The sequence below is a fragment of the Rhineura floridana genome, chromosome 7 (assembly GCF_030035675.1).
Source record: "Rhineura floridana isolate rRhiFlo1 chromosome 7, rRhiFlo1.hap2, whole genome shotgun sequence".
Taxonomy (NCBI): Eukaryota; Metazoa; Chordata; class Lepidosauria; order Squamata; family Rhineuridae; genus Rhineura; species Rhineura floridana.
The window spans coordinates 85,635,555-85,652,783 of record NC_084486.1 but is presented as its reverse complement, the minus strand read 5'-3'; the positions used below and the strand labels follow the sequence as shown (position 1 = coordinate 85,652,783).

At 41.1% G+C, this 17,229-nt stretch overlaps 1 long non-coding RNA gene across 2 annotated transcripts; it reads right to left on the bottom strand.

The window, feature by feature from the left end:
- Window positions 1-1,378: 1,378 nt before the first annotated feature.
- LOC133388440 (uncharacterized) lies at window positions 1,379-14,090 on the bottom strand. Of its 2 annotated transcripts, none has more exons than XR_009763809.1 (3): window positions 13,947-14,090; window positions 12,511-12,606; window positions 1,379-2,444 (listed from the first exon to the last, which is right to left on the bottom strand). It is a non-coding gene; the product is annotated as an uncharacterized LOC133388440 (long non-coding RNA). The 2 variants fall into 2 exon arrangements; XR_009763808.1 differs by lacking the exon at window positions 1,379-2,444 and adding an exon at window positions 2,505-2,706.
- Window positions 14,091-17,229: the final 3,139 nt, after the last annotated feature.

Genomic DNA, 17,229 nt, shown 5'->3' with positions numbered 1-17,229 from the left:
TCTTGCCTGCTGGACATGCACAGCCTCTGCAGCATAATTTTGGGCCTTTTTATTTTTAATGGGAATAATGTGGAAGGACTGGGTGGCAAAAAGCAGATGCAGGGAAAGCACGGGCTGGGGTGACAATGACTTAGAGCCATAAGGAAACAGGGCGGCTTGGTTTTGGTGCCTTCAAGCATCTACTTCATGCTCCTGAGGACTAGACACTTATTTAGAACTCTGTCCACTGCCAGCAGCACAAACTTTACACAGTCCTACTGATGACATTGATGTCAACAGTCTGCTTCCTGAGATCTAAAGACATTTTAGATATAAAAAAAATTTTTTTTGCATTGTAGGTCAAAAGAAAGTGTCAATCAGCTGTAAGTAACTATGTGCATTACAGTATTACATGTCAACAGCATATTCCATTACAGCTCAAACCACAGTCCAGTTAAACCAATGAATTTGGATTTTGAATCTCTCAGATTTTAGCAGAGTAAACAGGCTTTGACCAAATAGGCAGTGTTAGTGGATGGTGGATACAATCTTAATGAAAAGCAGGACAGCTGATCAATAGTAACAAAAATAACTTTAGCTGGCGAGTCCTGATATATGGATGTATTTTCTATAATCAGATGCTGGTCAATAGCCACCAAATGGAAGTCTAATTAAATAGGATTAGGAGGCAATGCCACTGCCTTGTTTGAAAGGTCTTCTATTTTCCTTAGAACTGGAAATGAGATTTCGCTGGGCATCACTAATGCAGCCAGCCCTTATAGGCACTGGGACAGTTATACAAAGCTGTTTTCAAAGAGACATTTCAGTGCCTGTTGAAAAAGCACAGTATGCAGTTTCCAAATTTGAAGAAAGAGAGAATGGGTAGATACGTAAATAACCCAGAAAGGGTTGATAAAAGACAGCTGTCTTAACAGCCCTTTGTCAAAAATGCTTTCTATGGTATTTGTATGCCTCTCCACCTTCCCCTTCTTGAATTTGCCTTGGAAGATATTAGGAAAGAGACCAGTGACTCTCTTAGAAAAAGAATGAATATGTGCATACATCCAGATCTGTAAGAGCAGGGATGGGGAGCCTGTTGCCCTCCATATGATATTGGATTCCAGCTCTCATCAGCCCCACCCAACATGGGCAATGGTCAGTGATGATGGGAGCTGTAGTCCAGCAACATCTGGAGGGGCCCAGGTTCCCCATCCTAGTGGTTTGGAATTCCAAATAGGGTGCATTCAGATGGTTTAATACTGGAGGTTTAGATCACTGTTAGCTGCTACAACCACTGCTCCTTTCCCCAAATACTACTGGAGAAAAGAGGCAACTCAGTGTTTGTTTTTACATAACTTCTATCCTGCATTTTCAACATAAATTTATTTTTCCAGGGAAGCAAACAAGTTTTAAGCAAAAAAGGTACTATTTGAGACAGTAGTAGTAGTAGTTAATGATATTAAATAGAACAAACAAATTAGAATAAGAATGTGCAGGGCTGCAATCTTATGCACATTTTCTCTCAAGTAAATATCAGAGCACTCTGGAGTAACTACAGTGTAAGGATGGCAATCCTGTAAGGAAGTCACTGTAATGTTGCAATCTTGCACTCACTTACCTGAGAGTAGATCCCATTAAATTTAATGGGAATTACTTGTGAGTAGACATAGAAAAGGTTGGTTGTAAATTAATTCAAGATTACTGCCATCCAATAGTGGTCTAAGGCAGAACGTGTAAAGTCATCTACTATACTGTGTAGATTCAGCACTGTAGCAGAGCTGGGAACAGAATAGTCTCAAGCTATCCAGTTTCTTGGAATACCCATCTGAGACTTGAAACCATCTTGAATGCACAAATGATGAGTGGAGCTTTGCTTCATTCTGCAAGGACAGTGTAAAAGACATGATGTCCAACATCCCAAGCCAAGCCAGTGTGATGTAGTGATGAGAATGTCAGACTAGGATATGGCAAACCAGGTTCAAATTCCCACTCAACCATGAAGTTTGCTGGGTGATCTTGGATCAGTCTCTTAACCTAACCTACCTCATAGGGTTGTTATGAGAATAAAATGGGGAAGAACCATGTATGCCAACTTGAGCTTCTTGGAGGAAAGGGGGGATATAAATAAAACAATAATTGTTAAAGAAAATAATATGTGTTTAGGTTTCAGCTGATTATGGTCCCATTGCTTTCAATGTAGACTACAGAACTTTTAAAACACATCCACTGAGGAACACAAATGTGAGGGAAGAGTCACTGGCACACCATCTCCACAACAGCCGTGATAGTTGATTTCTGAAGGTGTTGCAGTTCCATTAACATTCAGGGCTGTGTGTACATGACAAGGCTGAGGGTTTATCATCAATCCATGCAGATGTTCTCACATGACTCACAACACATGATGGTCTTTGATACATAGAAGTTTCATGCTGGGCATTCTCATTCTATGCAGAAAAACCTAATGGCTGAAATGAGAAAAAGTAGTTGTGTGAAATGGCCATCATATTGGCAAAGGAGGGGCCACGTTTATAAAGAATTATGATGTTTGTGTTACATTGGATATGTTTTCTTACACTGCACATAGTTTTGTTACAAAACCCATTAAAATTAAAACCTCTTGCTTCTCTTGCGTCTTGAAGATTTGGTGCCTCCCAAATTCTGAGGGCAATGGTCCTTCCTCTCTGATTGTTCAAGCAACTTGGTAATTTGCTGTGGTAGATGGAGGTCCTTCAAAAGAAATATTGGGTCATAGTGAAAGTTAAGTTAATGGCCTCAGTTGCCATTTATCTTTCTCCACTCTTACTCTGAATATTGTATCCACTACGCACACATTCTTCCCCGACCCTCAAAAGCAAACCAGTTACTGAACCAAGGTGAGTTTTCTCTGATGGTTTAACTCCTACTGCATTGTTTATACAGCAGATCACAGTGACAGGTAACAGCAGGCAGTAGCCCCCCTCCCCAATACATCTTAGTTCAAAACATCATTAATACTAATAAAAATATCACTATGGAAACCAGTGCACCCAAACAGACTCAGAGTAGCGACCCTTGAAAAAGGCAGGGTCCTCCAGCTCCAGCCAGACATGAATCATTTTTCTTTGCATACTTTAAAGGAATTAACCAGTGATATGAAGGCTGTCACTGCCAAGCACATCAATGGATCTGCAAGTCATTTCCATAAATCAGATGCATTGGGCCCAGCAGAGAGGAGAGCCCTAGGAATATGATGGAGCTCTCTTTGAACATACAAAGTGTTCCAGAGGCTGCAGTTATTTTTCTGCTTGTTAAGGATTTTTTTCCTTTTGCAGCTTTTGAATTTGATTTTAAATTAAAATGTCGCCAAGAGAATGTTTTATTGGTGATCACCCTTATGATAAATTTATGCCTCAATAATTACTTTTCACATTGTATTGATCCCCAATGGCAAGTTCTATACCATACATACACACACACATATATATACCCTTTTCAGCAGAAGGTTAAACGAGGTTCTTTAAAATTTAGGATAATGACCACAAGGAACTGGAAGGAATTCCTTAAAATAGAAGACTGAATTGGGGGAGGTTTGTAAAGAGTGATTCAGAACAGGTGCTCAGTGAAAGCCAGATGAACAAATCAAAAAATCAAATCAAAGCTAGGTATTTAACACAAAAATAATCTTAGGGAGGGAAATGAAAGATGCACAGAAATAAACAACTCCTGATTAGTTGTATGGGTATATTAGCAGATGAGTCCAACCATCTATCCTATAGCTCAAAGCAATAATCTAATAACTGATTAGAAGAAAAAAATAGACCTGCTATCTGGAACCATTAAAATCAATGGAAGTTTAAGCATTTATTTTAGCACAATATGGATAGCACCCTAGTTTATTAATCCAATGTTAAAACATTGGATTTTAAAATTTGATTTTAATTGTGATAGCTGACTGGGGCTTCTGTGAAAGAGTTTAGCACTGCTGCCATTGTTGTAAACAATCTTTGTGTCTCTCTGTATTCTGAATGCACTGAACATGCTGTTCCAGATGACAAATGATTTTTTCTTGTTATTTGATCAAGATAAATTGCTATGCTAAATAGTTTCTAATTATAACCTGTTATAATGTACTGTAGCATTTAAAATCTCAATTAATTAATTAGTTTAAAGCAATTGTTCTCTAAGTGCAAAGCCAAGTGCCTCTGTAAGGAAGTGTGGGCAATTGCCAGAATTTGGAGGGAAGCACACCTCCCTCATGCCTCTTGGTACCTCAAAGTGCTCTACAACTGGGACAGGTTACAACTTTCCCAAGCCACTTCAATAAGTAAGGTTTCAGGTTTGATATTTTCTTCTGACCACAGTTCCAAGGTTAAAGAAAAGGTGGGCAAGGGAGGGAAAGGCATGAAAGAGGTGTGGAGAGAGTGGACAGGGAGAAGTTTGTCTCCTTCTCTCATAATACTAGAACCTGGGACCATTCAGTGAAGCCAAACTGAGAACAGACAAGGAAGTATTACTTCAGATAGCGCATAGTGAAACTGTGGAATTCACTCCCACAAGATTTAGGGATGGCCACCAACTTGGATGGCTTTAAAAGAGGATTAGACAAATTCATGGAGGATGAGACTATCAGTGGCTACTAGGCATGACAGCTATGTTCTACTTTCACTGTGAGTGGCAGTATGCTTCTGAATGCCAGTTGCTGCAAATCACAAGTGGGGAGACTGCTGTTGCTCTCAGGTCCTGCTTGTGGGCTTCCCGTTAACATCCAGTTGGCCACTGTGAGGACAGGATCCTGGACTAGATGGGCCTTTGACCTGATCCAGTATATTTTTTCTTGTGTGATCAGAATTATCAGTGTCAGAAGGTCCAAAATCCTTCACTGAACTCTGTATTTTTTTATCACATGGTGAGTGCCACATTTCCTATGTACTATCCCACATACATATCCTGGTCCACAAATATCCCCATATAACCACAAGTATAAAAGGAAGCCTGCCCATAATTTTTTTAAATAGTTTATATAGCAACATGCCTAGCTATTCATGAATTCTTTTGAAGATCAAACTAAGGATCTACTACATAAGAATTTGATAATGTTTTTAATGACAACAATATGGCTCGAAAATATGCCCCATTGGAAGTCATCTCAGCAATGCCCTATTGTATTGCCAACGGGCAATAGTTCTTTGTGGATTCAGAGGTAATTACCATGCAAATGAGGTAAAAGTTAAATGTTTTATTTAATAACTAAGAAAAGCTTACAAAGAAAGCCGATTACAAACCTCACGTCCCTGCTAATGCCTGGGAACACTCAGAAATGACATGGGGCAAAACCCTGGAGCTGGAGCTGACACGTAGCACCATCCTGGGATCTCTGGTCTATGCTGAGTTCTCCTTCCCTAAGGAGATGTCCTTTCAGTCACCGGGAATCCCTCAGAACAGTGAGGAATAAGATCCTGTGATGGTTGGTGCATAGCATCTTCTGATCTATGCTGAGGTTCCAATATTGGAGGCATTTGCAGGGCTTTATGTACTATTAGGTTCTAATTAATCACACTTGCTAATTTAACTATACATCAGTGACCTTGACAATGTTTATGCACCTGCAAGATCAAGAAAGCACTTACTCTGTGGCAAACAGCCAAAACATATAACTAACCAGCTATCCAGCCTTATACCAGTACCAGGTGGGCACCATGGGATTATGCTAGGTTTATCTCTGGAGAGATAAATGACCAACATTCCCTCTCTCTGCTCAGCAGTGCCATCTCCCCACACAACTACTATTTTACAGAATAATACAAAAATAAGGAACAACCTGTTTATTACAGGACTTCAGCCAAGAGAAATCTCTAGGCATGAAAGGAGCAAGTGTGGTTCACCAACATCTAACTCCTCAGTGTACAATTATTGTCTGCATATTCTAGTACACCTATTGACTGTTGGTATAAAAATGGGGATTGGTATTAACATAAAAGCTTGTACATTGTTCAAGGCTGCAGAAAGATTCTGTTAAGTCAAACTCTTTTTATTGCAAATGGCTTTCATGCCATATATTTCTTAGGTAAACTATAACAAACCCATAATACAACCATTGGCCCATCATATGTCTTATTGAAAAAAATCAGCTGAGATAACTTGGCTACTCCAATTGAGTAGAATCAGAACTAATTGCCTGTAATGTTGTGTATTTTCTGTAATATTGTGTATATGCCTATCTACTATCTACTAACCACTTATGATGTTCTCTCGTACATTTTCTTCTGTCTACTGCCACAATGTGTTGTGTGGTATACGAAAACAGATAAATAAAAAACAAAAAAAGGCCCTTCCTTAAGTGGTCCCTTAGCCTATGCAAAGATAACTAAAGGGAAGCATGGAAAGAACCTTTAAAAATGTAATTGTCATAAGATGCATGTATAATAAGATAAATCTGCCACAAACATTTGGCCACAGAACTGAAAAAGAAACCACGTACCTCAAATGTAGATTATGTCCCTGGAATATCAGAAAGAACTATTATTGTTAATTATTCTTGCTGGAATACATGGAACTTCTCAGAAGAAAAATATGGTGGGTTGCAGTTATAAGCCACATACACACTAATTACACACTGAGAGTGGTCTGAAGAAAATGGGTTGTATCCAGTGTTAGTCCTATTTAGAATAGAACCATTGAAATTAATGGACCTGATTAACTTAGATTCATGAATTTCAATGGGTCTACTCTGAGTAAGGCTAACACTAAATATGATCTCAGTCCCTCAGTTACATCCTACATAAGCACTGTAAATATAGGACTAATGCATTATTGATTACTCTATTTGTCACTAGCTAAAATATAATTTTTCCTGGGCTATCCCAAAATACTCAGCTTCTGGAAAATGACAGCCACTGGTGGTGACTGGGCAATTCTATAGTGTCTTCTGCTATTAAAGACATCCTTACATCAGGAGCCAGCCATTGTAAGAAAGAGGGTGCTGCACTGAGTGGAACCATTGACCTGACTACAAGGTTAAAAAAAACACCTTATTCATTTGTGGCATGAAAATTGTGTCTGTTATTCACTAATCACAAAACATTTCGTGAAGCACTGGTTCCTATAAATCAAATGTATGCAAAATATACTTCCAATTGGAGAAATTCTGTCTCGAAAGAAAAACTTTTTCATGCAGTCACTTTCCCTTGCCTCTGAACATGAAGATCTCCCGTGAAGTGTTTGCAAGTGATGAATGAAGCAATAGATTGGTCTGACAGAGACACAAACAGTCATTTCACAGTGCTGAGATCACATCAAGAAGCTGGGATTGAAGGCAGAAGCTATTACGCAATTTATTTTTGTTTGTCTTCTCTTTTACATGTTTGGGGGCGGGAAGATTTAAAAAAAGATTTAACCATCCAGTAATGGAATGAGTCAAATAACCCAAGCTTCCATGGACATCTCCCTTCCCATAATTTATCTGGCTCTTCTGAGAAGAAACAGGGGCATGGAGATTTGGACAGGCTGCCCTGGAAGCAAAGGGTTGGCAGGGTATATTCACCTGGATTATTGTCATGTGGTCCTCTACCACCCTAGTCCAGGTTATGAGCCCTGCCATTTCTCAAACCACAATGAGAACACTTCCACACTTGTTCTGTTCTGCTCTGCTCCAGGCAACAAGACATTGACTGCAGCCACTCCAGACTCAGGCAAGCTCCTCTTCGCCTGCACAATACCCCATGGGAATGGTGGCTGCTTCCTTCAAGGGAGCATGAGAAAAATTACAAAAGGAATGCAACCTCTGTAGATGGTTCAGTCCCCCAAAGCTGATAATCTCACTTTGGTTCTTCACCCCAAAATCAAGTAGCACCTCAAGCCCAATTACAGTGTACCAAAAGCAAGTCTTTATCATAAAGAATATCTACATCAGAGAAGGAGAAAGAGCAAGATGCTACTTCTAGCTACTGCTAAAAGCATTTTATATGCTACTCTCAAAATACCAGGTTTCATAAAGTTGGAGTTTTCCTCATAAAAGTGTTAATCTGTGCCCATGCTGACCCAGGACAGGAAGACTAGGACTGAACCTGAACATTTCAGTTAAATCTAACACAAGTCTAATGGCTTACCCAATTCTACTCCCAGTGGGTTGTCCCAATGAAATCCCTTTGCTCACTCTCTTAGGCTGCAATTCTATACATACTTATTTGGTAGAAAATCCCATTTAACTCAATGGGAATAACGTCTGAGTCAATAAGCATAGGATTGCACTATGAGTCAATTTCCACTGGCAGGCTGGTTGTATCATTTGCAACTCATCCCCTGAGGTAAGAATTCCTTCAAGCCCTTTCACTAGGTGTGGTTTAGACAGCAGTTACATCATTATTTCTTCCCATATGCTTGTGCCATGTAGTTGCTTGTGCCATGTGGCTGCTGGGGAAATGTATCAGATATGAAGGACAGAACCTTAGCTATGCAGAGCTGGGGATGAATTCCTGGCCCATTAATGATTTAGGCAGGGTGTGTGTGTGAGGGGAGGAGAAGAGATCTCCTCTCACAGGGCCATCTCTGTTCCCCACCTGCAAATCAGAAATGATGATCTTTGGAAAAGAGTGCTTTCTAATGAAATCTGTTTCAAGCAGCTCCTTGTGATGAATGAATGTGAACTGAATGCAGTAAGATTGAACTCTTGAATGAGTGTGCTTAGAAGAGGAGTGGGAAACTTCTGGCCTGTGGGTTGAATGGGAATTTGGGACTCTCACCAAGCCACATCTCCCCTCCTAGGCCAAGCCCCTCACCTGCCTTGGTGTGTACCCTTTTGCCTGGCTGGGATATGTCCTTGAACTGTGATCGTACCTCTTGGTTGCCTAGATGGAGGATGAAAAAGTTGGAAGTGGGGCAAAAGCAAGTCCCATTTGGTTCTCTTTTGCATGTCTGAGAGGAGACAGAGAGATAGTCCTCCAGGATGGCTACACTATCACTGACCTGTACTTGTCTGTCTTCCTTCCATATAAACCAATACTCTTAGGAAGCTAACCTCACCTCTAAATCTCCTTCCTGTTTACTCTTTTCTCCACTGACCACTGAAGGAGAGACATCTTGGCCTTGTCTCTCCCCTCTTTCATGGGGGCCAGTAGTGTAGTGGCAAATTCAGAAGTGCAGGGTCCCTTCATGATAGTCACACTATGCCTCAGGATTCACTGTCTCTTCTGCAATTACAGAATTATAGAACCAGAATAAAACTGCTGTGTGCATAGGCTCTCCTCCTTTTCAATCTCTCTGAGTGCTAAATGTCACCAGAAATGGTTTGATTTTCTGAAATGAAGGCAAGTGTGGGACTAGGATTTGGGAGACCAAGGTACTTTGCATGAAGCTCACTACTTACTTACCCTAGGAGCCAATCAGCATGAAAGGGGAGGTGTGTGTTAGCTACTGAGAAGAGTCTTCTCAGTGACTGACTCACCTCCTTTCACTCTGTTTGGCTCAACTCAGCACAATAAGACAAGGAAGCATGTTGTTAGCCAAGTACGAAGACTCTTCTTACTTTTGTGCTCCCCTTTCATGACAATAAGCTTGTAGATAGGGACCCTGCTAGGACCCTGCTCACCAAAAAGTAAGGGGTCTACGACCTTCCACAATCCCAGATGACTACACCCCTGATGGGGGCAATGACCAAGCCTAGACACTGCACCTTCAACTTAGCTAGCTAGAACCAGTGGCTTTCCTATCACGTATGTATTTCTATTAATAAAATAGTCTTTTCTTATTTTAAAACAAATCTAAAGTCTCAGTGATTCAAATCAATGTAAAAGCTTGCGTTCTCTCAGGTAAATAACACACTTATGCTCCACAGAACACTGAGCAAGCTACACTAAGCTAAACTCTGCTAATTTAAGAATAACAGAAGATAGGTGTGTTGGTGTAGAAACTACTGACTTTTGTGTGGCAATAATATAGTCTGCTGTACAAAGCATGGATGTGAAAATTGGACAGTGAAAAAAGCAGATAAGAGAAAAATCAACTAATTTGAAATGTGGCGTTGTAGGAGAGCTTTGGGCATACCATGGGCTGCAAAAAAGACAAATAATTGGGTGTCAGAACAAATTAAACCAGAACTGTCACTAAAAGCTAAAATGATGAAACTGAGGTTATCATAAATTGGACACATAATGAGAAGACATGATTCACTTGAAAAGACAATAATGCTGGGAAAACAGAAGGGAGTAGAAAAAGAGAAAGGCCAAACAAAGCTAAAATGATGAAACTGAGGTTATCATACTTTGGACACATAAAGAGAAGACATGATTCACTAGAAAAGACAATAATGCTCGGAAAACAGAAGGAAGTAGAAAAAGAGGAAGGCCAAACAAGAGATGGATTGATTCCATAAAGGAAGCCACAGACCTGAACTTAGAAGATCTGAAGAGCGTGGTTCATGACAGATGCTGTTGGAGGTTGCTAATCATAGGTCGTAATCACCATACGTCTTAATCGACTTGAAGGCACATAACAACAACAATATAGTCTGCTGTACAAAGCTAATATTCACATCTGTTGCTCCACCCAGTTTTGACTTTGGCCCCACCGACAACTGGCATGCAGTCCCTGGAATATTGCCTACAAGGGACTGTGGCCTTGGGCTCCTGGTGTAGGCCATGGGCTTTTTGGGGACCTAATGAAATATCAGCTAATGGGAAAAACTCAAGCCAGTGTTAGAAGGAGGTTCTAACTTAGTGGTGACTTCTCAGTATTAATCCTCACAAGGAGAAAGAAAAAAAGATAAGAGTAGAAACAATAAGTTAGGGCTAAGCCATGAAAGATGTTGATTAACCCAGGCTTTCCATTTTCTGCTTGTGTAAATCCTTCAATCATGGATCTGTCTTCAGTGTAATTTGCCATCCTCTAATCCTATGTTTGGAAAGGAGCCAAAGATCCGTTACTCTGATCTTCTGCACTGAGCTGGGATTCAATATGCATTAACACTCTTCCAGATTATACTGTGCCACAAGCAGAGAGCAGGAGCAAGCAAGAAGTTCCATGCCAGAGATGCTTGCCAAATTGAAGGAATGGCTTAGTAAACAGGGGCTGAAATGTATGCTCTCATGCAGTGGGCTTATTTTTATACCTCAGGGGAGACTATTCTGCAAAATCTGTGTTGGCTTCACTCCATTTATAGCTCAGGTCTCTGAAAGGCTACTTAGAAGTAAGCCCTATTAAATTCAATGGGACTTACTCCCAGGTGTGTGTAGGACTGCAGGAGTAGCCACCTCCTTTCACATAAAAATAAAACTGCAAAGTAGCAGGAGATTGACTGATTGATTAGCAAAACAATAAATAAAGAAGGAGGGCCACTGTGAATATGAACCTGACCCAGGACATCACGCTAACAATTCCACAATTTTGTTCTGTTACCCAGCACATTTTCACAAACATTAGGAAATAATTTTGGCCATGTCTGAGCTCCAGGATCAGTTCTCAAAAACAGGCCATGAAAGATATGATTGAATAAAAAAGAGCAATGTCTCCTGAGCATGTGCAGAGTACCTTCCACCAGCTACTGGAAGAGCACAATACATTTAGGACTAAGAAGCATGGCTTGCAAGCAAATTTGACAGCTCATTGTATTTTGGTGCTTGAGATGAAAAGCTGCCCCCTTCTCTGGTAGTAAAAATATATAAATCAGTAATGGACAATTTGCAGACTTTTAATGTCATCTACAATCTGCCCCTTGAGATAGCAACCAGGCTCACTCTGCCTAACAATAAGGGCAACTCCTCTTGAGTCCTGGTACTTTTCTTTTGAGAACTTAGGAATTGATGCAGATCAATTCAGGGCAAACAACTGTGAATCATGCTCCAAAAGAAATTTATTAGAATGTTCTTTTCACTGAAGAGTCCTTTCTTCCCTTAGAGAAGCCAGCCTCTAAAGAAATATGCTAGCCAAGGATATGTGCTAATGAATAGGATGGAGGATATAAAGACAGTGAAGACCGGGCAGGCATTATTATTGTTGTTGTTGTTGTTGTTGTTATATGTGGCTGAGTAACAGGGAGGGGAATTAAAAACAATTCTTTCCCTGGACCATAGTAATACAGCATCAGCTGTCTGCAGCTTGCATGAGCTCTAATTTATAACTCACAAATAACTTCCTTCTTATGGCCGCTGTGATTCATGGGGCGGTGTGTCCGGGAGGATGGATTTGTGCGTGACGGCTTCTCTCCACAATTTACCAGGTACACACACTGCAGGCCCATCGAGGTCTGATTTACTGTCAAATGTGAGGAAGGGGCTTTGGCTTTGTGCTTGCCTGGATTTGGGCAGGAGCCTTCTAAAAAGAGGTTGGGAAGGATTGCAAGCCACCCTGCTAGCTAAGCTACCAGATTAAAAAGCCATCAAGTAGCAATGAAAATTCAGAAACAACTGTTCTCCCAGCCTGCTCTGCATCCAAATAGCAATTTAGAGACAGAGACCACATTTCTTTGTTATTGCTGATGGCTTGGGCTTTTCTCTCTCCTCCCCCCACCCTCAATCTGGGGGAGCAAGAGCTTGTGTAATAATGGGATGTCAAGAAACTTACATTTAAAACTCCATATCTCTGTTAAATACCAAAGCTCCACCTGGGTTTTTGAGTGAAGGCCCATAAGAAAGCTACTGTCTCATAGAATCATAGTGCCTGGAAGGAAAGAACAAAACTCCAGATAATCCACATGTGATGGGGCATATTTCCAGGACAACATTCACAGATATTTAAGATGCTCACTATTCAAATTCTGAAATGCAGAATATAAGGTTTACATCTGAAATTTTTCACGTATTTTGCAACGAAATCCCACATCACATTGCTTTAGGCTTGTTGGCATTTCTTGATTGATTCAATTTTGGCAGGCACCAGATGCAAAATCTCTTACAGTGCAGCACACTACATGCCTATTCAGAAATCTCACAGGTAAGTGGGTTTAGGTTTACACCCTTAAGCTGTCCCCCGTCAAATACTAAATGCCATTGCATGTCAGCTATCAAATGTTGTCAGATACTAAATACCAATGAAGAAAGTCTGTTCCTTGTAAGCCCCTGGACACCCCCAGTGGGAGAGTGAGGTGTGGAAAGTGCACCTAGGGAAGGCTTATAAGTGTATTTAGTGCAGTCAAGATATCTAACAGGTTTAAAATGGGGGCAGGGCACTTATCCCCTCTACTCCCTGCTGCTCTGAATCACACATAATAGGAAATTCCAGAGGTTCAAGAACAGGAAAGCCCAGGGACTGGGGAGTGTTTTAAACTTACACAGTTCATAAGGCCTATATATTTGACCAAATACCAATCATAGATCTAAAGACCTCCTACCAGAGAGTAGGCCATAATCTTAATTCCACTTATCTGGGAGTATACACCCCACTGAATTCAATGAGTCTTTCTTCTGAGTAGACAAGTTAGGATTGTGCTGTAAATTCCATTGAAATTAGTGGGCCTTACTTCTGGGTAAACATGCAAAGAATTCCACTAACAGTAAATCAAATGAAATTAGAGTTGTTTTCCTCTTGCACAAGTATTCACAGAATAGTTGTTTTCTGCTTCCATTGGGAAGTAATTGTTGGAATATGTGGTCCAACTCCAACTTGTGGGTTGAGGCTGCATGGGGTTAAAAAGGGTAGCTAGAGAGGAAACTTTCTGATTGCTAGGCTATACCTGTCCTTTGATCTCCTGCTGTCTCTTCCTTCCTGCTAGACTGATATGCAAGTGATGTTGATCACATCTCCTTCCCTCCCTCCTTCCTTCTTTCTCTCCTGAGGGAGAGCAGACATATTTCTTTGTCTCTCCCTCTCCTCCAAGCATGAGGGCAAACACTAGGCCTAGTGTTTGCATCTCCAATTTAGCTAGTTAGTTAGATATAGGACTCTTTCCTACCAAGTATGTACTTCCAGAATAAAGTAGTTATTTCTTATTTTAAAGCTTAAAGTCTCTGTCTGACTAATTTGCAGGGAAGGTATAATCTTTAGCAAATATTCATACACACATATAGGCTCACTCAGAAATCTCCGTTGCCAGTTTCGCCACTCTCCGACAGTAATAACTATTCTGGTGCTAGCACACTTGGAAGTCACCAGTTGAATAATATCCCTGATAATTCAGTCATCTTGATTAAGGTCAACCATGCCATCTTAAGGGAGGCCCAATGAAAAAGAGGATGGAGCTCCTGCACCTTTAATAGTTGTTTAGAAAAAGGGAAGAATTTGCATGACTAGCTACACCTGCTGATATTTCTGCTTCCATGAAACTATCAAAGGTGCAGGAGTCCCATCCTCTTTTTCATTGGGCTTCCCTAGTCCTAGTATGGCTTCATAAATAGCTTTTGTTCAAGATTCCAGCCAATCCATTCCATTCTCTCTCTTCCTGTTTTCCTTTCCTCTCTAACAGTCAGTCAGCTTCCTCTGACCTCTGAACAAGAGTGGCGGGCATAGTTGTGAGGTGCTGAGCTACCACCCTCCAGGATAGTGGTTATGGTAGCTGAGCAGGGTAGTTGGTTGGAGCTTCACGGGCAGACTGGTGGAGCCAGTCCGGTACTCCTGCTGGTACTCCTGCACAGTCCTGACCTCACCGCCACCCTGCATCTGCACTGCCTCAATCAGTGGCAATGATGTTGCTGTTGGGAGGGTAGCAACAGGGCACTGCCCACTATATCAGCCATTCCATCCTGGGCTCCTTTTGGGAGGAATGGGAGGATAGAAATTGAATAAATAATAATAATTCCTGTCACTGAGCAAGCATTTCCATTTTGGTTTCTTCTTTTCCAGTTTTGGGTTTGCTTTTTCTCTTCTCTCTCTCTTTTTTTAGAGGGGAGACAAGGGGACACACTTGTGTCCAATTCCAGCTATGTGGAACTCTGTAATTTCTCCATTGATTTCTATTGGCAGTTGTCCCTTCTGCCCCTGGGAAGTTGAAGAAATACCTTCTGTATGAAGTAGGAAGTGATCTATCCAGAAAATGAGATGGTCCTTTCTATACTCTTTCTCTGTCCTGTTTCAGCCATCCCATTTAATTCTCTGGTTCCATCCATTTCTCAGTTCCTCCCCTATCCCTTACTCACACAACTTGCTGTGCCATTATGGAGCTGTCTGGGATTCTCCTTGTCCCCTTAAGGTGCCCCTTAAAGATTTTTTCAGCATCTTCAAACTTGTGGGTTTGCCAGTACCTCTCTCATATTTCTGGGTGGTGCTGATTTGGCTAACCCACAGGGCTAGCTGAGGATATTTTGTTGCCTGAAGCAAAGAACAAAATGCCCCATTCCCATATCAGTACTGAAGCCAACCTGAAAGGCAATTGAGCCTTATTTCAATAGTGGAGATGAGACAATGTCCTCCACTGCACCCGAGGGTAGGAATCTAGCTTAGGGGTGCAGGACAGGCAATGTGACACACACAGCTCTGCCCTCCCAGCACCTCATTGCTGCTCTCACTCTGCTGAAATAATAGGGCCATCCCTGCAAGCACAGGAAGACTACAATTGGTATTAGTATATAACCAAAATAAGTAGAGGAGGTCCCAGCTCACTCCAACTCCTTATCATGTTTTACCTCTAAGAAACTGTAGCCAAACCAGAACCAAAACGCCTTTTAACTGCATCCCTTTCTGTGGAAATGAAACCTTGAATTCTATCTCATGGTGAGAAACAGGCGTTGCTGTCATATGACACCTCCAGAGAAACCTTGCGTGATTTTACATGGGCTACTCAAGCATGCATCGAGCGCCACCTACTGAATCCACCAGTGTGGTTCATGTCATTGTGAGTGGATGGAGAAAAAGAGTAACACCAACAATAGAACAGATACAAGGGAGAATAAACATTTGCTTGCACTCGATTTGTAAAGTGGGTCATATCCCTAGCTCAGAGCTTGGAAAAGTTACTTTTTTGTAGTTCAAAAAAGTAACTTTTCCACGCTCTGCCCTAGCTAAAGCACAGTTAACACCCCCCTCTTTGTCACTTTTCTCCCTAGACCTCAGCACCCCAATTTCTTTTCTGCTTTTGGTTCCTTTGGTTTAAAGGTTTGCTTTCTTTGTACACTTGTGCAACCCTGTAAATAATCATGTCAATATTGATCACCTCCATGACAGGAAGCCAAATAAGATCATGAAGATAATACTGCTGGATCACAACAAGGGCCCAGCAAGTTCATCATCCTGTTTCTGACTTAGGCTTTCGACAAACCCATAGCAGAGCATGAAGGCAGAAATCCACTCTAGCTGTTTGCTCACTGGCAACTGGTGTTGAGAACAAAACTGTATCTGCATCAAGAGGTTTCATTTAACTATCATGGGTAATATCCAACATCCATTTAGACCTGTCCTCCATGAGTTTGTCTTAAATCAAATCAAACGTCACTCTCATTGTGGTCACATTAGTATATACAGAGAGAATCATAGAATAGTAGAGTTGGAAGGGGCCTATAAGGCCACTGAGTCCAGTCCCCTGCTCAATGCAAGAATCCAGCTTAACATACCTGAAAGGTGGATGTCCAGCTGCCTCTTGAATGCCTCCAGTGTTGGACAGCCCACCACCTCCTAGGCAATTGGTTCCATTGTCATACTGCTCTCACCGTTAGGAAGTTTTTCCTGATGTTCAATTGAAATCTAGCTTCCTGTAACTTGAACCCATTATTCCATGTCCTGCACTCTGTGATGATTGAGAAGAGATCCCTGCCCTCCTCTGTGTGACAACCTTTCAAGTTCTTGAAGAGTGCTATCATATCTCTCCTCAGTCTTCTCTTCTCAAGGCTAAACATGCCCAGTTTTCAGTCTCTCCTCATAGGACTTTGTTTCCAGTCCTCTGATTATCCCTGTTACTCTTCTCTGAACCTGTTCCAGTTTGTCTCTACCCTTCTTAAAGTGTAGTGTCCACAACTGGACACAGTACTCAAGATGAGGACTATCCAGTGCCAAATAGAGGGAAACTAGTACTTCATGTGATTTGGAAACTATATTTCTGTTAATGCAGCCTAAAATAGCATTTGCCTTTTTTGTAGCCACATTTCATTGTTGGCTCATATTCAGCTTGTCATCAACAACAATTCCAAGATCCTTCTCACATGAAGTATTCCTGAGCCAAGTATCCTCCATCTTCTAACCACACATTTTGTTTCTTTTTCCTAGGTGTAGAACTTTGCATTTATCACTGTTAAATTTCATCCTGTTTTTTTGGCCCAGTGCTCCAGCCTATCAAGATTACTTTGCATTTTGTTTCTGTCTTCCAAAATATTAGCTATCCCTCCCAATTTTGTATCAACTGCAAATGTGATTATTCCC